Source organism: Oratosquilla oratoria, chromosome 37 (genome assembly GCF_046742065.1).
Source record: "Oratosquilla oratoria isolate Oo_2021 chromosome 37, ASM4674206v1, whole genome shotgun sequence".
In the NCBI taxonomy this organism is placed as follows: Eukaryota; Metazoa; Arthropoda; class Malacostraca; order Stomatopoda; family Squillidae; genus Oratosquilla; species Oratosquilla oratoria.
The window spans coordinates 1,984,605-2,007,717 of record NC_134813.1 but is presented as its reverse complement, the minus strand read 5'-3'; positions in this window follow the sequence as shown (position 1 = coordinate 2,007,717).

Here is a 23,113-nt window from a genome sequence, read left to right as displayed (position 1 = left end):
CCCTGCCATGCAAGATGTACTACAATGCATTGGCAACGGGAACACAGTATTTTCCACTATCGACCTTAAGTCTGCCTTCTGGCAAGTGGAATTAACAAATGAATCTAAACCCGTAACTGCATTCTCCACTGACAAAGGACATTATCAATTTGAACGTATGCCCTTTGGCCTCAAGAATGCCCCCTCAACCCAACAAAGGTTGATGACCCGCATTTTCAGTGACATGATAGGAGTCTCATTATTCGTCTACTTAGACGACCTCATAATCTATAGTCCTACACAAACTGACCACCTTCACAAACTAGAAATTGTCCTAAAAAGACTCAAAAACACAGGGTTGAAAGTCCAACTAGGAAAGTGTAAATTCCTACAGACGGAACTCACCTTCCTAGGCCATAAGGTAGATAGCCAAGGCATCCATACCACCACAGATAAAATAGATACAATAAACAATTTCCCAACCCCCAGAAACGCAAATGAAACGCGAAGTTTCATAGGGCTAGCCTCATACTATAGACATTTCATCTACAATTTTGCACACATAGCTTCCCCCCTAACCAAATTCACAAGGAAAGGCGAACCATTTCAATGGTCAGAAACAGAACAACAAAGTTTCGACACACTGAAACACTCTCTGACCACAGCACCTGTACTAGCCTTCCCTGACATGAAGAAAGAATTATTTCTTTACACAGACGCCTCCTCTAAAGGAATAGGCGCAGTCCTACAACAGAAAGATGAAAATGGCAAAGAGCACCCCATAGCCTACGCAAGTAGAGTACTCAATAAACCTGAAAGTAACTATTCAACTACACACAAAGAAGGCCTAGCCCTCATATGGAGTCTGAAACATTTTAAGTTTCTTATCCTAGGTTACAAGATAACAATATTCACTGATCACCAACCCCTAGTCTATCTCTTTAACTCCAAAGACTTACATGGGAGAGTTGCTAGATGGAAAGCAACTCTCCTTGATTACGATCCCAAGATCGTATACTTAGCTGGGAAAGCTAACGTAGTGGCAGACTGCTTGAGCAGACAAACTCACATCACCCCCATAACCCAAACCACATGCATACCTATGCTAGAACTCAGAGATGAAACTGAAAGAGACCCTATATGGTCTCCAATAAAACAACATCTCCTTTCACAAACCCCCTTACACTCCCGACCACCTGTCCCTATTGAGGAACTCAAACTGGTCGACGGAGTCATAAGGAGAACCACTAACACCAGAGAGGTTACTGTTATCCCCAGAGCCCTAGTCCCCAAGGTCCTACACATATTGCACGACAGTGCAATGGGAGGCCACTCAGGCAGAGATAAGACACTAAACACTGCTAGGCACTCATATTACTGGCAAAACATGAAAAGAGACATAACCACGCATATTGACTTTTGTGTCACTTGCAACCAATTCAGAGGCCCTGACCCCAAACAACTCCACATAAAAGATATCCCACTCCCTGCTGAGCCATGGGAAACACTTGGCATTGATCTGTTCAAAATGCCAACCAGCCATCAAGGTTCCAATTATATACTCACAGCAGTAGAATATTTCTCTAAATACACAATCCTAATACCACTCCAAGACAAAACAGCAGAGACTGTAGCCAAAGCCCTAGTTAACAATATCTTTTGTAGATACAACATACCACACACAATGTTATCTGACAATGGATCAGAATTTAAAAATGAGGTGATGCGCGAAATAGCACACCTCTACAACATTGACCAAACATTTGCCACTGCATACCACCCACAGGGAAATGGTCTGACTGAGCGAACAAATCGCAAAGTCCTAGAGGTGCTCAGACCCTTAGTCAGCGACCTCATGGACAGTTGGGAAGATTGGCTACCACAGATACAAGCCAGTATCAACAGCACAGTCAATTCCGCAACAAAGATGTCCCCACATGAGATCATTTTTGGCCAGCCAATGCGCCTACCCTACCAAATCTTCAACCAACCAACCCCCAACCCCTTATACAACCTAGACAACCTCACACACTGCATCAAAAGAGGTATGCAAACCATTTACAAACAAGTCAGGGAAAACCTCAAAGAAGCCCAAGAAAAGACAAAGACAAAACACAAACGGTCAACTCCACTTGACATAACGCTTGGTGACACTGTCATGGTCAAAGACTCAACCAGGACTAACAAACTCAGACCCAAGTTCTTAGGTCCCTTCACAGTCACAAGCTCATTCCCTAACAATGTTTTTCTACTAACGGATCCTTCCAATCACACAACCGTGACCATACATGGAGAGAAACTGAGAAAGGTCAAACTCAACCTCGACCCAATCCCACTTCCCACCAACAACCCACCTACCACGACCACACATAACTCACCCAAACGCAAGTCTCATCCCATGACTCTGCGTCGACGCAACTAAACATGCACTCTAGCTCTCGCCCCTGAAGATGCAGGACGTCATGTATCTATCAGTGGAGGTTAAAATGGCCCATTTCCAATAAGAACTCCTTTCCACATATCTAATGAAACTTCTCCACTTCCTTCCGACCAATATAACCTTAACGAGAGTCAGATAAACATATTCTTCATTCACTGAGACATAACCTTCATCCTCATTAATTACCCACCTTAAACATCAACTATCTTTCAAAAAAAAATTCTTAGCAACATACCTATAGACCCGATCAAGAGATTCTCCCCTTCGGAAATCTACCCCTACCCATCCATACCTAAGGTCCCCGCTACCATCCTTCCAAGTAAAATAGACATGGTACACCTACTGAATAAATCGACTACTCTTGACATGGACTCCTTCGACCTCCATTGTTGTGGTATTAACCAAATTCTTTTGCACGAAGTAACACCTTCCAAAACCTTTCAACCCCCATTCCCGATTTACTGTAAACATAGATTAAGTTTATTCTTGTGTCTCACCCAATATCTTAAATAACATAATAATTCTTACGAGAAACTATATACATACTATGAAATAAAACAAGTGCTAAGTGACACACCAAACTGACCATAGAACAGTGTTTAGAAAATGACACTCCCTACAGTGATAGTGATAAAACACATGAACGCCATAACATTTGGAAACTGATTTCAACAGTGATATCAAATATATATAGTGTAACCTTCATATAATAATGGATATAACATGTAATCTGGTGAGACACAACGTTACTCTTCTGAGACACAACATCACATACCCATACCAGCAGTTCAAGATGCCCCTTTGGGACCTCAGATTCACTTCAGCACCCCCCCCCCCATCTTCACATTTAACCAACCAGGATTTTGTGTCTCTGAAATTTTTTTCACTGTATAACCGTAGGTATAGATTTTTGTTAACCATGTAACCTTAGGTGCCGGGAGCCACCTAACCCCAGGGGGAGAGCGATATGTATACGCCTCATATACATGACGAGTAGTATCGCCCAGTCATATAACCCACTCACTCCCTCACACACTCACTCACTCACTCACTGTCCGCCGACGGTCAAGCACCACTCTAGCTGACTAAGCAATCTGCTGACTACAGCAGTTCCTACCGCGCCACCAGACGACATGCACACACGAACACACGCGATCACACAAATAACCACACAGTAATAAACACATTATTACGTATACTGACGAACCTCCCCTGGATATATATTATAGTCTGGCTGTCAGACTAAATTATAAACTATTTATGTAAATTATATTAAGAAGTGACGAACTAAATCTCGCTCGCATAAACTCTTAAGTTTATACGAGCGTGGCACCTCATAAAACGAGTTTCCGGCCTTCTTAAGGCAATGCACGGAGCTCGGAGGGGAGTCGGTCCGATGAGACGTACCAAGTAATAATCATGTGTAATTGTGATATAGAACTAGGAGGTGATTGACTTAGTGTACAACCATGGAAGAAAGTGTGAACCAATAAAGAAAATATAAACATTGTGAACATTCTTTAAGAACCACCAAATGAAGGGGATACACCATATATATATATATATATATAATATATATATATATACATGTATATATATATGTGTGTGTGTGTGTATACATATATGTATGTACATATGTATATATATATATACATATGTATATATATATGTATACGTATATATATATATATGTATACATACATACATACATACATACATACATACATACATACATATACAGACATGACAGAATTGAAGAGACTCCAAGAAAAATGCATTTCTGCTCTTATTTAATGTTTAATGTTATTCAAATTTACCATATGTGTTATATTTACTTAGATTTATGTTCTAGATTACATAAAAGATTAATCAAGCATGCCACGAACCAAAGGAGCAGTAGACCTATCTGAATTTCAGCGAGGTCGTATTGTGGGTCAATATGAAGGTGGACTTAGTCAACGCAAAATATCTGAAAATCTGTCAATACCCCTTTCTACTGTTAATAGAGTGATCAATAGAGGGCAAGAAGGGCAGAAAACCTCATTCAGGTCGTCCCGGACCCTTAGAATGAACCTTGCATCTTTTCAAAAGAAATGTCGAAGAGGATTCTCGTTGCAAAGCCTCTGACATAGCAGCACAAGCTGATGTCAGTCCCATAACAGCTGTCAGATTTCTCCACAAGGTGGGTTGCTATGGCAAAGCTGCAAGAAGGAGACTTCTCCTTCGTCCAGCTAATATCAAGAGCAGAAAGGATTGGACTATTAAGATGGTGGAGAGACCTGTGGCCTTTTGGAGCACTGTCATTTTCTCTAATGAGTCACTATTTGCATTATTTTCTGACAGCGGAAGAGTGTGGGTCTGGAGACTCTGTAGTCAAGAGTTTGACCCCAAAAGATTGCAGTCAACAGTGAAACATGGGGACATTTCAATAGTGGTGTGGGGTGCAATTTGGAGTGATGGTCGATCAGAGCTTGTGGAGTGTCAAGGAAACATCAATTCAGGCAAATATGTTTCTATATTAAAGGAAGGACTCATTCCAATGTTCTCCAGTTGTAGAATGAGTAAAATGTCTTCCTATTTATGGAAGATGTAGCTCCTTGTCACACTGCTCAAGCAACACAAAATTGGTTGAGCCAAATTGGGATCAGGAAACTTCTATGGCCAAGTCAGTCCCCGGATATGAACCGAATTGAACACCTCTGGGGCATATTAGAGCGACGACTTCGCAAAAAGAACAGGAAGCCATCTTCAAAGCCCGAACTCTCAGGATTACTACGGGAAACATGGTAAGAAATCCCTCAAGATGATATTCGGGAACTAATCACTAGCATGACTAAAAGGATCCTTGCATTGAAAAAAGCAAAGGGGATGTCAACCAAGTATTAGTTATTCACACTGTGGCCATTTATAAGCACTTCAATTGTATCAATCGCTTGTTTAATAAATTAAACTATTTATCTTGGTGTCTATTCAATTCTGTAATGTCTGTATATATGTCTATGTATATATATATATATATATATATATATATATATATATATATACTGTATATATGCATATTTATATACATATATCGATAGTTGTCGGTGTATACGCCACCATATACATGATGAGTAATATCACTCGCTCACACCGCTCACTCACTCCCTCACTCACTCACTCACTCAATGTCCGGCCCTTCTAGCTGACTAAGAACCAAGTCAGCAACATCGGGTTCGCAACAACAACTCGACCACCAAACAGACATACGAACGCACATGAACATCCGAGTAACCAAACAAACACAAAACACAAATTAAGTATATTGACGATCCCCCCTGGATATATATATATATACATATTTAGTTATTAAGTAAATCACACCCTGTAATCCCAGGATACTAACCTTAGGAGATGACCGTGATGTTGCTCAAATAAAACTCTAAAGATTATGCGAGCATGACGCGTCATAAGTGCTGAGATTGTCACTTCCGGCGAATGACCACCAGGGTAGGTGGCCGGAGAGCTGGAGTTGGGACGATGACGGGTGTTGTGCAACAAGAAGTGGTGTGATAAACAGTTACCAATGTAATCCATTAATGTATCGTTCTGTTTAACAGTTGACAGTGTATATACTATAACTGGAAAACCTGAAAGCTTTGAATAAAATGGTATAAACTTAATACGAATTTACAAATACCAGTTCCCCGTACCTAGTGAACGATACATTATTACTGGTGGCAAGCGGTGACCGCGCCCACGTCTCCAAAGAAACAAACTAACTACCAGAAAAAAGACTATCGAGGACTCATCCTGCGCACCCCTCTGCACCAATTGTGTTCCTCCAAAAGAAGCGGTGGTGAAAATTTCTCACCACCTGGTGGCAGCAAAACCACACCCTGCACAACACCTACGTTATCGCCGCCGACTCAACAATAACTACCAGCCTCTAAATAAGGTAACCCAACCAACACCTTTTTCAAATACGTAATAGTATCATTACTACTATTACCTTACCTATCCATTCCTGAATCGCTGATACTGCTTCTCCTTTTTTTTACGAGAATATCAACGAGGCACTACCCTCATCTAGAAGTAAACCTACACACACCACTCAACCCAGTACCTATTACTATGGTCACGTATTATGGTGACGCACGCCTCTCTCAACGCGTAACTACAAAGAAGTCTACGCCCAGCCACAGCCCCAACTGGCGATAACTACAATCTTGTCTACATTTTACGAGTGCAGTGTCCAATTAACAAATAATATTCCAAGTAAGACTATTACGAATACCATTTAAACATTTAACAGTGTTAAATACTATATATATAATTAAAACAAATTCATTTTAATAATTATATTCATCATATGAATAATTTTTTCTAGATTTCACTATTCCACTATTTTGCATACATACTATTATGTTCATATGCAATTTTTTTTCCAGTGACATAATTTGTGTTTACACTATATGTCACTCACCAAACAGTCGTAACATTAATTGGCTGAAAGAAGATAACATGCTTCAAACATTTTGTAAATTCTAATTTTCAACCACTACAACTTATCAAATACAAAATTTCACATATTCCTAATACAATTTCATATTTGTAGATATGCAATAACCTTACTAGATTTGACTATTACATAATATCACAATGGTAACCTGGGGTGATTTTCTCCCTAGTGAATTTGGAGATTATGCAATTCACCCACAAGGCATGGTGGGAATGGGTTGGCGGTCTCAGTACCTTCATGGCCTTGTCTGACTTGGTTGGTGGAGGGTGTGCTGTCCGGCTCTCTCACTGGTTTTTTTCCATAGACTGCATTTAGGGAGAATTTCTCCCAGACTTACTGTTACCGTAAGTTGTACAGCCTGGGTGAAAATCTCCCATTGTTACTATTATTGTATTATTTTGTAAACCCTTACATAATTTTTTTTTCTTTTCAGGCAAGATTTACTGAATAAATTGAGTGAATTATAAAGAATAAGCCATGTCCCGCAAAAAGCGATACACAGATGAAGAACTGGCTGAGATTATGAACACAACTGGGACTCTATCAGATATTTGTGGAGATAAAAGTGGTTCTGAAAGTGATAAGAGTGAAATTGATGAACTTGAAGTGGACCTATTATATCATAGTGATGAAGACAAAGAATATGTTCTTAAACCAGGAGAAGGTGGTGATGAGAGTTATGATGAAGAAGACTGGAGCAAGGAGAAGAAGAAAAGGGGGAAAAGGTTATCCTCCACACCAGCCAAACGCCAGGCTACCCGTCCTGACTTCAGTACCCCATCAACCTCTGCTGACCGTTCCCTATCCCCAATTCCTACCGATCGTGCCACGTCCCAAGCACCTACTGCTTCTACTTCAGCTAGTCCTCCTGCTACTGATGGGGGAAGACACCAGCGTGATATTCCGCCCGTGGTCACGTTCAACACTACAACGATTGCCACCCCTAGTAACTTTAGGTGGAGTTGTCAGCCGCAGATCCCAGCTAGAGCAAGGACTTCCACAAGGAACATCATGAGTGCCTTTACTCCTGGCCCAACTCCAGGGGCGGCAAGGAATGCAGTGTCACCTGGGGAAGCTTTCAGTTTATATTTCAATGATGATATCATCCAAATTATTGTGACTTGGACTAACAAGACCATTGCTACAGTTGCCTCCAAATATAAAGTAAGATCAGCCACTTTTGCTCCCACTGTGCCATTAGAAGTCAAAGCACTGCTGGGTGTACTAGTCATCAGTGGCCAGAAGAACGATGAACACATCCCCACCAGTGAAATGTGGAGCTTGGATACAGGTTGTGCTCTATACCGTGTGGCAATGTCCGAGGCTCGGTTCAGGTTCCTTATTCGGTGTCTTAGATTCGACGACCCAGAAACACGACAGGCTCGGCGAGAGGATGACAAGTTTGCTGCTGTGAGGGAAATATGGGACATTTTTATTGAAAAATGTGGCAAACTGTATGTCCCCCATGAAAACCTCACTGTTGATGAACAGCTACTGGGATTCAGAGGCCGCTGTCCCTTCCGTATGTATATCCCTAACAAGCCGGCCAAGTATGGCCTCAAGCTCGTTCTCATCAATGATAGTGAGTCCAGTTACTTACTTGGTGGCATCCCTTACTTGGGGAAGCAGGGGACTCAACCAAGGGGCAACCTTACACTCGGCCATCACTTTACCCGAGAGCTGACGAGGCCCTGCCATGGAACACACCGGAACGTCACGACTGACAACTGGTTCACCTCTGTTCCCCTGGTATCAGATCTCCTAAATAACTGTGACATGACTCTTGTTGGCACAGTGCGCGCCAACAAGAAGGAGATACCGAAGGAGATGAAGGAGAAAGGTACAAGAAAGCGGGGATCAAGTGCCTTCCTGTACACAAAGGAAATGACTCTGGTGTCATATGTGTCTGATACATCCAAAACAACAAAGAAACTAGTGTTGCTCCTGTCATCTCAGCACTCTCAGCCCAACATTGGCACTAAAGGAAAGCCGGAGATTATTGACTTCTACAATTCAACGAAAGGAGGAGTTGATACTTTTGATCAAATGTGTTCCCTGAGTTCCTGTTCGCGCAAAACAAGACGTTGGCCACTCTGTATCTTCTATGGAATGCTGAATGCTGCCAATGTGAACTCTTACATTATATACAAGGAGAATATGGAAAGAGGGGGCAACAGAAAAATCATGTCACGCAAGAAGTTCATGCTGCAGGTCGGGAAGGCACTAATCACTCCATGGGCCACGTCACGGCTGCTTTTACCCTTGCCTCGATCCCTGCAGTCCTTGATCACCACTGTCTGCAATGTACCCTCACCAGGCAGTGCTGCAGGATCACCAGGGACATCTTTCTCAGACAGCAGTGGTGCATTGGTGCGCTGTTGTGAGTGCCCGGTCAAGTCGGACAGGAAGACGCGTCACAGGTGCAACAAGTGCGTCAGGCCCATGTGTCCTCGCCATCTGTATCCTGTCTGTGGTGACTGTATCTGAGTGTATGTATAGTACTGTATGTGTTTCAGTGATGTACTTTGAGTCATTTGAAGCATAATTTGCCATACTGCAAGTGTTGAAAGAATAAATAATAAAAAAAAAATTATTTGGTACGTACTGAAAAATTTACCCTTTTTTGTCCGTCTCCCATACAGATTGTAGACAAGCTAGAGGGATGGGACTCAGCCAGGGCGTAGTCCCATGACCCAAGAACACTACTACACCAGAAAAAAACAATCTGGCCTGTATGATTTTTTTTGTCAAATTAATTATTAAGTTCCACCAAAAAAAAAAGTATCTTTTTTAGTTTGTTTTTGAAATTAAAAAAAAATATATATAATTTAAAGGATAATATCATTTATATTATGCTCAATAATAGAGTACAAGATGTATTTTCTTTGTATGTTTTTCAAATAAAATAATTACCAGGATAAGTATCTTATTTCAATTATTTAATTATCGGGAGAAATTCTCCCGGGGTTACCTTTCACGTTTCTGAAATCGAGGGTTACCATTCTAGGGCTTACTAGATTTGACTATTACATAATATCACATTCATATGCATTCTTCTAGTTAAGTAATTCTTGTCTAAACAAATAGCCCTTATATGTTTAAAATTCAATATTTACATAGAACTTATACATTTTTATCAATGTAACCTATTTTACTGCTGTAAATTTTTTATGACATTTTATTATTATTATATGTATATACATATTTTTATGATTTTACATATGTAATCCCATTATACTGTATAACCGTTGACATACTATATTCCCCCTCCCATATCTAAGCATAACATATTACCCTTAGTTACTATATACCTATTATTCATATTTTAACAGCTCTTTTTTCTTAGATTACAAATCAAACCTAACTATTAACTAATACATACTAACTATTAACTAATACATGACTTAACAACATGGCCTTTGCCACCAGATCCAAAATTAAACAAAGCTTACATAGCGTCTTCTCAAAGTCTAGAGAAAAAAACAACAACATGACATATCCAGTGACAAAGAGGAAATACACACAGAAGACTTAATTGGCAATGACAAAACAGACCATTTTTACCTATATCCACAGGTTGACAATACCTCTAAACAGTTAACCAATGACCAGTTAAATAATCCTGACAAAACTAATCCTAATGCAGATACCCCAATAGACCCTCTTTATGAGAACGATGTCTTACCTTTTTTCAACCAGCCTTCTCAAGTAGACACCTCCAACCCATCTCAACCACAACAACCCACCCAACCAACTCCTCATGTTGCTCCTCTGTTTGACCGCGTTGCCACCTGATTCACATTGACTAAACAAAATGTTGTCATACAAAACATTTTGCTTCTTGATCATACAGTTTTGCTTGATGTCCTGGCACACTGAATCATACAAAAGATTTCTGGCAAAATGATTTTGTTTGAATGTGTTGAAAACTGTTTGATGCTGTTTTTGTTTTTTGTTTGAGCAGTGTGTAATAGACTCTAGACATAGGTACTTATATCATGTAAAAAGCCCATTTCAAACAAATTTAAGCAAAATGTTTTGTTTGAAGGCGTTTTTGCTTGATCAGTGTGCAATCAGCCTTAGGCCTACAGACACGTGACCTTGCATGGGGAGGAGTTAACCCGGAACAAAGGCACGTCTCTGGAAAACTGGTGGCTTTGGGCCCGGCCAAACCACGCCAAGCTAAGCTAGGCCTTTGTTTACGATACGTGCTAAAACCCAACTTGCCACACCCCTCCCCCCACCAACAAAAGTCAGCGACTACCGAAAAAAAATACTCCGGCGTGAGGGAAAAATCGATGCCTACGCGTCAGTAGGTAGCACACCAAGGTGAGCCCCCTAAAAATAACAATCACATCGATGAAAAACCCTCCGCGGCAAAAAACTAGCCAACAAATATAATTGAAAACAGAAAAAAAAAAAAAAAATAGAAAAAGAGCAGGTACAGGGGCTCCTGCCCTCGCGCAGCAGAGGGCCGTCTTCCGCTTGACGCTGGAGATGGCACGTCCCCCGTCGTTCCGATGTACTTAGGCGCATACGTGTGTTCCCTCTGCCGACGTGTGACGGAGCCCCCGCGCCGGCACTCCAACTGCCATGATGCCACAGGGCATTTTGCTGATGGTTGCAAGCTTGTCATTTGCAGATCTGTAAAAATTAGCAGCGGCAGAAACTTTGCACAGGAGAGGGGGGAGGGTTATGAGTGGATCACACTCACAATGAATATGTACAGAATACATTGTTATCATGAAAATTTCCAACATTAGGAGGATAAAGCTATGAACAACATAAGAAAGAAAAATGTTACCTGGTCGCTACCAATGAAGGTAGGTTCGGGAGAAAAAAAAGTCTCTACCACTGATGGTAAGTTTGAATTCCTTCTCACGTGTGGTGAACGCGCTTCTAGCGTTTGTGTTTTCGCACACAGAGAGGCTACTTAGCTTGTGTAGAATCGCTACTAATGAGATAGGCAATCACTATCCTCTAGTAGGTCTGGGAGTTCCTTCTCATGTGTGGGGAACGCTCTCCTTACGTTCTTATTCTCGCACACAGAGAGGTTGCCCTACTGCTTAATCCTGTCTGTGTGAACACAGAACTCACGTCCTGACCGCAGATGTTTGATGCAATAGATTACATCACTAACTTGTTTGATCACCCTATAGGGGCCTTGGAACAATGGCTGGAGCTTCTTTGTCACCCCTTGCCTAGGTTTGGCGGTGACGTATACTCTGTCACCAAGGGCGAGCTGCTTTATCCTTGCCCTCGGCCGTTTTGTGTGCCTCTCAATTGTGGCAGCCTCGATGAACTTTTGGCACCTGTCGAAACATGAGTTTGCTAAAGCCATTGTTTCGGCCGCTAAATTATCCGTATTATACCACGGGGCACTGGGCCTGGTGAACTCAGTTATAGGGAGGACGGGGTCCCTGTGGAACAGGAGGAAATGCGGGGAATCCCGCAGGACTCTATGATACGCAGAATTGTAGGCTAAGACCGCTAAAGGGAGCATCTGATCCCAGCCTGTTTGATTGTCCTGGACTAGGGACCGTAAGATTTTTATAATGGTCCCATTTACCCTCTCAACGATCCCGTTGCTCGAGGGATGAAATGGAGTTATCTTATGATGGCTGATGTTCGCCATTGCCATCACCTCTTTGAACGTCTCGTTCATGAATTCTCCTCCGCCGTCGGAGATCGCCTGCCTCGGAGCGCCATGTATGGCCAAGACGTGGTTTAGGAAAGCTCGGGCTACAGTCTGCGTTTCTTTTGAATTAATGGGCACGGCGACTAAGAAGCGGGTTAGTACATCGACTACTGTCAGGATGTACTTCGCACCATTTAGGGTGTTGGTTAACGGGCCAATGAGATCAACATGGACTCTCTCAAACGGAGTTTTTACGTCGGGAAACTGTCTAAGTGGAGCTGGGAGGTCATAGGAAGGTTTGCAAGTGATGCAGATTTTGCATTTCTTTATAAAATCCTTCACATCCTCCGACAATTTCGGTCAAAGCGCAAATTTTTTGTAGCCGTTCCAGAGTAACTTGGACTCCGCCATGGCCCGCCATAGGAAGGCAATGGGCAATACGTAAGGCTGCTGCCTTTGCTCCTTCAGGGCATACCAGGCGAATTTCCTCCAACTGGTACGCATTTCTAGGCGCATGATATAGGAGTCCGTCGGGGAGGAGTCGAAACTCCCCGATCGGCACTCTTAGGCGCGGAATCTTTGGCGCTCCTGACATTGCCCCTCGGAGGTACTCTTTAAGTCGACCCCAATCAGGGTGAACATCCTGCTCTTTCCTAATATCTAACTGGTTCCACGTGATGGGATCCTCCTCAGAATTTGAGTTTGAGTTACCCCGGCCACCCGTGGATATTTGGGAAACTATGAAATCATCTATAGGGTGGTCAGCCCCCCGTATCCGAGAGAGTGCGTCCGTGACAATATTCAGTCTCCCTGGGATATAATTTACTTCAATATCGAAGTCGGCGATCGTCATTTGCCACCGGAGAATCCGAGTGTTCGTGCCCTTAGCAGTGAAGAGCCAGACCAAAGGCCTGTGATTGTTCAAAAGTCTCACCGGATATCCCATGATTAGTGGGCGATTAATCGTGAGACCGTACACCGCCGCTAACGCTTCTCTCTCAACGGTACTATACCGTCTCTCGTGCTCGCTAAGAGTGCGACTGAAATAGGAGAGTGGGCGTCTCCTACCTCCGTCGTCTTCTTGCTGAAGCACACCCCCAATCGCCGAAGCACTGGCGTCAGTGGTGAGCAAGAAAGGTTTCGCAAAATTGGGGTAAGGGAGGACCACCGTGGAGGAACTATGGGATTTGAGGGACTCAAACGCATGTAACTGAGGAGGTGTCCATGGACCAAGCTCACGATTCTTGTGCTTCCCAGCTACGTCACCCTTCGTCATATCGACCAAAGGCAACGAGATCTCAGCAAAGTTAGGAATAAACTTCTTGTAGCATCCCGCTAATCCCAGAAATGAGAGCAGCTCTTTCTGACGCGCTGGCCGGGGAAAAGTTTTGATGGCTCGGACTTTATCTGGCTGAGGCTTTATCCCGTCCTGGGATATAACATGACATAGGTAAGCGACCTCCTTCTGAAAGAAATGACATTTCTCCAGCCTCAATGAGAGGTTTGCCTCCTGCAACCTCCGAAGGACATCCTCAAGATTCTTGAGGTGGTCGACCCAAGATGTTCCCAGAACAATGATATCGTCCATGTACACCATCGCACTAACCCCTAACAGCCCCGTTAGCACCTGGTTCATCACCCTTTGAAAACAGGATGGAGCGTCTTTTAACCCAAAGGGAAGATACATAAACTCGTAATGCCCTTCGGGAGCCGAGAACGCCGTTTTCTCGCAGCGGGATTTGGAGATACCCTTGCTTAAGATCTAGCAGTGAGAATATGACGCTGGAGCCGAGACTTCGCAGCATCGAGTCAATATGGGGAAGAGGGAACTTATCATCAACTACGTGTCGATTCAGAGCACGAAAATCAAGACAAAGACGAAGGGTTTTATCATTCTTAACAACTGGAACGACAGGAGCATTGTAAGGAGAACGAGATGGGTGAATGATCCCCTTACGAAGCATATCCCCTGTTTGTTCTCGTATCTCTTGCCTATATTTCTCAGGAATGGGGTAAGATTTGCGGTAGACCGGCGGTCCAACGGTCCGAATCTCGTGTAAGAAGTGAGGCGTCACGGTAAGTGGATCCCCTGGTAAGGCAAAAACATCGCCATATTTGACCACCAAAGAGGCCAGAGCTATACTTTCCTTGCTATGCTTATTAGGGAAAATTTTCCTTACTTCAATCGTAACTTATCACCACGAGAGCTATCCACTACGTTAGACGCCTGCACCGTTCCCACCGAGACGTTAGTTCCATCATCTACTAGCGCAATCTCCCCTAAGAGAGTAAGTTCTCCAACCACTTGGTCTTTGCGGATCTCGTGAATATCAGGGCCCAAATTCAGGAATGGAACTTTGCACCATGCCTTTCCATCTTCCACTCTGAGCAGCGCTACTACTCCCTGGCCGAGCAGGCTGGCGCCCTCGGCGTATGGGCGTGCTGTAAACAGCGCCGAGACGGTCTGACCTGCGGGAGCGAGCTTGTCTGCCCTCTCGAGCGTTAACCCTATGGTTCCGCCTGAGAACCCTGGTACCCAATGAGCCTCAGTGGTCTTAACCGGGAATGTGGCTGTTTCACTTACCCCCTGATAACTGTGGCGCTCCTCGCACACGGCGATGAGCGGTGGTGAATGCTGGGTCGTCCCTGCAAGGATTACTGGAACATCCTTGCCCTCAACTTTGAACGTCAATGGACGGAATGTCAAAGTCACCTTGTGCGCAGCGAGGAAATCGAACCCGAGGATGAGCTTAGAAGGAAGACCCTCAGCAGGGATTATGAAGAAAGAATGTTGGAACGGAAACCCTGTGAGATCAAACCTAACAGTAACTTTGCCAAGATTGGGCATCTCTGAACCGTCGGCCACTATGATTCTAGTGATACCAACCTGGGAGCCTTCCATGGTAGCAGGCAAAATGCTCTTATGAATAAGAGACACCGCCGCTCCCGTGTCTAGGAGAGCACAAATGGACCGAGTAGCGTGTGGCTCTAACAAAGTAACTGCTACCCCAAACCACCACCAGCGCCATGGGAGCTGGCCAAATGGACGTGAACAATTTCCACGCTCGATTTCCGCTCAACCGTCACCTTGGGGTGTGCTTTCCCCTGCTTCTGGCCGTTTTTTGACGAGCCACTCTCCACGAAACCCATCTGGGCCTCCTGACTGATGCTAGTATCAGTGTTCCAGATCCGCCCTGCGCCCACGCAAGTGTGGCAACACGAGCTTGCCTGACCCCGTGCCCTAAAATAGCACGCATCGGTCGCGTGTCCCACCTTCTTGCAATGGGTGCAATATGGACGCCACCTATTTTGAGTACCACGGCCCCGGTTACGCTTCCACATGTTTCTGTGTCCCCCTGCCCTGTGAGAAGAGTATGTGTGTTCCTCGCGAGGCCGCGCCTCGGTCTCTCGCTCATGGCGAGGACGTGCCTCCGTTTCTCGCAAATTGCGAGGATTCGTCTCTGCCTCCCGCGAAGTGCGAGGTGAGAAAAAGCTGGGGAGTCTATGTAATGTGGATATTGGATATGATTGTGAGGGTGATTGGGAAATTGCGTCCGCGGCTGGGTACTGGTGCGACACAGCGGCTGTGGCTGGATATAAATCCATGGGCGAGTCCGCACCGCCCGCATACACCGTTTTCACATCGCAACTATGCCGCTGGGCATAGTCAATGGCCGCGTGGAGGACACCAATAATGGAAGATTGCTGTTCGCGAGTGAGGGTGCCTGCGAACTGCGGCGGCATAGCCCGCTTAATTCTGGTCACAGCCGAAAATGTGGCCCAATCCTCCCGCTCTGGGTGGTACACCGCATAGGACGAGACCATATCAGCCAACCTGAGAGCAAAAGACGTGAGCGTCTCAGACGGTTTCATGACTGCCTCGGCTAAGCGGTCGGCCACAGCATCTGCCGACGCGGGTGCATAAAAAAAAGTTGAGGAACGCGAGTTTGAATGCTTCCCTTGGCTAGGCGAGCGGCTATCGCGGCATCACCGGCAGTTTTCTGCTGAGTAATTGCAATTTTGTCTGCGTCAGGGATCTCTGGGGACCACCTTCCTTCCAATAAAGAAAGCTAAGATTGCGCGTCCGTACAGGCAGGGAGGCCACTCAAGGGGTGATGGTTAATCCCAGAGGAAAGAAAGAATGGAACATCTGCAGTTGCCTGTAGGGACTTCGCCTGGTGGCTCACCGGTACGCCTGCACGCCGAGACATAGTGAGATATCTGTCAGTCCTAGCCCTAACTAGCACTCTTTTGTGTTCACTGAGTAATCCTAACAGTGTGAAGTGGTATATGTAAATATGTTCACTGAGTTGAGGAATGGGTGTGTGTAACAGAGCATCAAATGCAACCACCGTCGCCACCACTATGGTATGGGTAACCGAGCAGGTAGTCTAGGCTGATAAAAACACTGGCGTGTGTTGGGTCTACTTTTATTATGTGGGGTACTTATATGTTTCGGAGTTCGACTACGGGGAGAATTTGGATGTGGCAAGATGGGACAAGCTGTACTTACACTAGGTAGTGACCTTACTCCTGGAGATGGCACGCGTCGTGACTGTCTTCGTCGGCTCCTAGACCTGGAATGACCTCTCTCCCGAGCGGGTAGCGTCGGATGCTAGTCGGCTTCCTGCTATGCGCTGTCCAATCACCCCTTAGGCCTACAGACACGTGACCTTGCATGGGGAGTAGTTAACCCGGAACAAAGGCGCGTCTCTGGGAAACTGGTGGCTTTGGGCACGGCCAAACCACACCAAGCCAAGCTAGGCCTTTGTTTACGATACGCGCTAAAACCCAACTTGCCACACTACCACTAACACATAAAATACGTAATCAAGGAGCACATGTGTGTGTGTGTGTGTGTGTGTGTGTGTGTGTGTGTGTGTGCGTGTGTGCGTGTGTGTGTGTGATTCACCATGGTCTTGGATCACGTGTTGGACTCGTGATCGACAGTTACTAACCTCCTGGATGAGAGCTCAGAGCTCGTATGACCGATCTATGGGTAATACTGTGACCTTACACACGCACACAACCTCAAGTCCCTGCCCACGAGAGTTGGAGTAACACCCCGCAGCGCAGCGATACTGAAATAATTTTCAGCCCTGGACGGGTGTCGAACCCGGACCGCCGCAGTGGCAGGCGAGAACTCTAACCATAGCGCCACAAAGTGTGTGTGTGTGTTTGTGTGTATGTTTGTGTGTGTGTGTGTATGTGTGTGTGTGTGTGTGTGTGTGTGTGTATGTGTGTGTGTGTGTGTGTGTGTGTGTATATGTGTGTGTGTGTGTGTGTGTGTGTGTATTCACTTGGTCTTTGGATCACGTGTTGGACTCGTGATCGACAGCTATTTCCCTCCTGGAAGAGAGCTCAGAGCTCGTAGGTCCGATCTATGGGTAATGCTATGACCTTGCACACACACACACCCCCAACTCCCCGCCCACGAGAGTTGGAGTAACACCCCTCAGCGCTGCGATACCGATATTATTTCAGCCCCGGGCGAGAGTCGAACCCGGACCTCCGTAGTGGCAGGCCAGAGTTCTAACCACAGCGCCATGTGTGTGTGTGTGTGTGTGTGTGTGTGTGTGTGTGTGTGTGTGTGCGTGTGTGTTTGTGTGTGTGTGTGTGTGTGTGTGTGTGTGTGTGCGTGCGTGTGTGTGTGTGTGTGTGTGTGTGTGTGTGCGTGCGTGTGTGCCTATGTGTGCATTATTACGACCAAGTATCGAAAATCTCTGTAACATTAATATATATATATATATATATATATATATATATATATATATATTGCAAGTTCTATCTTGTAGAGCCAACTATCTGACCCCACTAGTATATCTCTTTTACCTGTTCCAACTTGCGAAACCACGCCCCTTCTTGTGACTATAAATAGGCAGAGCTTGGCTTCATAAGCCTCTTTCGTTCTGATCCTATCTACGGGCTACACCTCCTTTCCCCCTCCTGTCTCCACTGCGCTGTCCCGTAACCCCTAGCCTGAGTTGGTTATGTAAGTACTGAACTGTACAGCATATTTGTCAATCCTGACCTCTCAAGTGTGATTTATCATAGGATGTTTTAGCTAGGGAAAGTGATATTTAGCCTAGGATGTATTAGCTAGAGAAAGTGAGATTTAGCCTAGGATGTATTAGCTAGGGAAAGTGATATTTAGCCTAGGATGTATTAGCTAGGGAAAGTGAGATTTAGCTTAGGATGTATTAGTTAGGGAAGCGTTATTTTTTGCATAAAACGTATGTTCGGCCGTGTAAAATTACGGTGTATAATATTTTCGTTGCTACATTTGGAAAGAAGGTATCATATTCTCTCTACCTTAATTCTTATCAACAAAACTTATTATCTCGCTTTTGTTACCAGTCTTTGAAAAAAAAAAAAACTTCTCTTATTAATCCATTCATAAAAACAATGTTTCTGACCCAGGGCAGTGGGTAAGATGCGGGGATGACCCGTCATCCAGGAGGTGCCAAGATAAGAGGGAGGGTAGAGGGTGGAGGGGAGTGGAGTGTGTTAGGGATGAAATGGGTGGGAATGGTTTTATGCCTTTGTTTTTTGGCTATTTCCCTTGTAAGGGGGAAAAAGCCTTTGGTATATGTATGTACGCATGTATGTATGTATGTATGTATGTATGTATGTATGTATGTATGTATGTATGTATGTATGTATAAAGAACTCGCAAAACAACTAGTATCTCTACAACTCTCACTTGTGTGTGTGTGTTTTTTTATCATTACATCTTGTGGTGTCTGGCATATCGCTAACCTAGCGAAAACGGTCCCAAGTTTATGTCACAGGTTCACGCAATGATTTAAAACCTTACTCCTGAAATACATCACGGGGTTGTAATATGGGGGCCTGCTGTCCGAGATTTCAATTTGATAAATTTAATTAAATTGACCCTCATGAAATAGATTAAAAACTGGTAAGATGCTCACTTAACTTACATTTTTTTTCTTCAGGTAAGTACTGTACATCGCAAACATCTGGCAGCTCTGATACTTCTTGCCAAATGCATGCAGTAGCACAAAGTTAGTATACTCCGTGATTTCTACGGGGAAAAAAATGTCTGTTAAGGTAAGAGGAGTTTTTGGTGTTAGGAAAAACGAACTTTAGGTCTGGGTGAATGGAAAAAAGGAAGAGACCCCAGAGAACATATATTGATACCCTTTAGCCATTGGATTCCAGCGAAGAGCCCTTAAATTGTGCGTCACTATATAAAGTACCCTTGACCTCCTCCCCCTTATTAGTACTATTTGACTGTGACCCACCACAAAACTTACTTGCTGTAGTTTTCCCAGTGGCTGACTCAAATTCGGTACTTTCAAGTAACTGACGCAGAGTTAGCTTGAAGTACCCCACTTTAAGCACAGTACAAGTCGTGTTTGAGAATATTTCCGGACCTTCGATATGTAATCTCTGATGCAACTAAGAGTTATATACGATACCTCATTTCCTTTCGGGATATCCTATGCAGTTAACCCGAGTGTTTGGTAAGGTTTTCTGAGCGCCAGAAATATTCAAACACCCGTTGAAATAAAAAACACCATTTCAACCGTGGATAAAACCCACCTTATCTCTTGTTCTCACCGAAGCAGTGAACGGAAATTTTGACATTAACTTGTAAATATTTACTAGGTAGTGGAATACCAATTCTAAACAATTCAAAACCTTCAATTACCCATTTCATTAATACATACATACATACATATACCAAGGCTTTTTCCCCCTTCCAAGGGAGGTAGCCAAAAAGGGAAAGGCATAAAAACACTCCCACCCATTTCATCCCTAAATACACTCCACACCCCTCCCACCCTCCCTCTCATCTAAGCACCTCCTGGATGACGGGTCATCCCTGCACCCTGCCCACCGCCCTGGTTCAGAAGCAGTGTCGCAAGACACAGCACATCCACAGCAAGGCCGCTTCATTTAATCGGCGACCCCCTCCTCTCCGTCCCCCCTTGCATATAAGGAGAGGACGGGGAGAAATCCCTTCGGGCTGCGTCAAAATTTACTCACACATACTACCCCACCCCCCACCCCCCGCCCATTCCTCCTCATGCAATCACAACATCATCCATATACAACCATTCTCCACTCACCTCTGTCTTCCGTCCTCTCCCTTCCTTCCTCAACAGACATTCCCCTCTTCCCCAAAGCCCCCTTCACCCCATCCATCCATCTCATCCTAGGACGTCCCCTCATGTTCACTCCCTCCACATCTGTCTTCCATACCTCTTTTACTAGTCTTTCTTCACTCATTCTTTCCATGTGTCCAAACCATCCTAATATTCTTTCATCAACCCTATCTCCCAAATCCTTTTTCACCCCTGTTCTCCTCCTCACCTCCTCATTTCTCACTCTATCCAGCCTAGTAACGCCCACCATACTTCTCAGACACCTCATCTCAAACACATTCAAACTCCTTCTCTCTTCTTCTCTTATGTTCCACGTTTCTGCCCCATACAGTGCTGTTGGCACAATCACTCCTTCATACAGTCTCCTCTTAGCATCCATTCCCAAATGTCTATTCCTCATTACACTCTTTAATCCACCAAGGCATTTACTCGCTTCTCTCAATCTACATTCTACCTCCACCTTCACTCCACCTTTTCCTGCTACACTTGCACCCAAGTATCTAAAACTATCCACTTCCTCCAGTCGCTCTCCCTTAATGTTTCATTAATAAGATGGAGTTTTCTATCGAGGAATTCGTAAAAGAAAAGAAAAAAAATCACTACAATTGGAAGGAAAAATTACTAAAGAGACGTGGATGCTCATTGCCCGACACTATCAGATAGCAGTTTCTTCCAAACTTTCTAAAGATAATCTCAAATATGTAGTAGTTAAAGATTTTATTGAGCAAGAAGTGCTAGACGTAGATGCATACCAATTAATCCCTCAAGCCATTACTGATGAAAACGAGAAAGATGAAGACGTAGAGCATCCTCCCTCCTGTGGTGCAATTCCTAAAAGTAACCCAAATCGAACGGTGATCAATCTAGAGTTCAAAAAATCAAATTAGAACGGGAAAAATTAGAGTTAGAAAAAAAAGAGATATAAACAGGAGATGAAAGAACGTGAAAGAGAACAGGAAAGAGAAGAAAAAGAACTTGAGTATTTACGTAGATCAGAATTAAAAAAAAAAAAAAAAAAAAAGACATGAAAAGGAGGCCAAAGGTTCGTTTCGGTAGCACAGTGAGATCCATTCAGTTCCAAATTTCAATGAGTCAGATCCTGAATACTTTTTCAGGCAAGTTGAATAATCAGCCCAATATAGGAAATGGCCTGAAGAAGAATGGACATGGCTTATCCAATCTAAGAGAACTGGTACAGCCGCTAGAGTATTCAATACTATTGAGGAATATACCTCCTACTCTTTAGTGAAAGTATATTAAAGGCGTGTCATGTAGGAGTTTGTAAGACCTATAACAAAATTCTATATATTTTTTTTTTTTTGCCTAATCTGAAAAAGAACATTAAAGAATATGTTCAAACCTGCCATGTTTGTCAGCTCGCTGGCAAACCAAATCAGAAAATACCTAAAGCCCTGACTCCATCTCACTTGAAAATACAGAAACCCTGATCTTACATCTACCTTCATCGCACCGCGATGACATCATGCAACTCTTCACCAAATACCATATGGTATGTAGAGACCGCCTTGGTCTTTGTACCTTTGCCTAGCACGACATAGGTCTCAAATCTAATTCTCCTCCTGTTCACCAGAGTCCATACAAGTTGTCCCTTCACAAACTGCAGATTCTTCGAGCAGAGGTCAACTATCTACTAGAGACGGGACTAGCCGTCCCTAATTCATCCCTTTGGACGTCACTCTGTCTGCTCGTGCCTAAGGAGAGATTGGCGAGTGACGGCTCTGCACGGACTATTGTCGCCTCAAAAACGTTACGGTGAAGAATAGCTATCCGCTTTCCCTCATCGACACCTTACTTGACAATATAGACCAAGCCGCCTATATCACTAAGATAGACCTCTTCAAGGGATATCACCAAATTCCCCTATCTCCAAAAGTTCAAACAATATCCTCATTTATAACCCCATTTGGCCTTTATAGTTACACTGTTCTACCCTTCGGGCTATGTAATGCCCCGGCTACCTTTCAAAAGGCCATTAATATAACCATCTCTAGGTTCCCTAACACTTCCTCCAGGAAAGGGTGGAGTGGAGGTGGAGGTAGAATGTAGATTGAGAGAAGCGAGTAAATGCCTTGTTTGATTAAAAAGTATAATGAGGAATAGACATTTGGGAATGGATGCTAAGGGGATACTCTATGAAGAAGTGATTGTGCCAACAGCACTGTATGGGGCAGAAACATGGAACATAAGAGAGGAAGAGAGAAGGAGATTGAATGTGTGTGAGATGAGGTGTCTGAGAAGTATGATGGGGGTTACCGGGCTGGATAGAGTGAGAAATGAGGAGGTAAGGAGAACAGGGGTGGTACGGGAGTTGGGGGATAGTGTTGATGAAAAAGTATTAGGATGGTTTGGACACATGGAAAGAGTGAGTGAAGAAAGGCTAGTATAAGAAGTATGGAAGACAG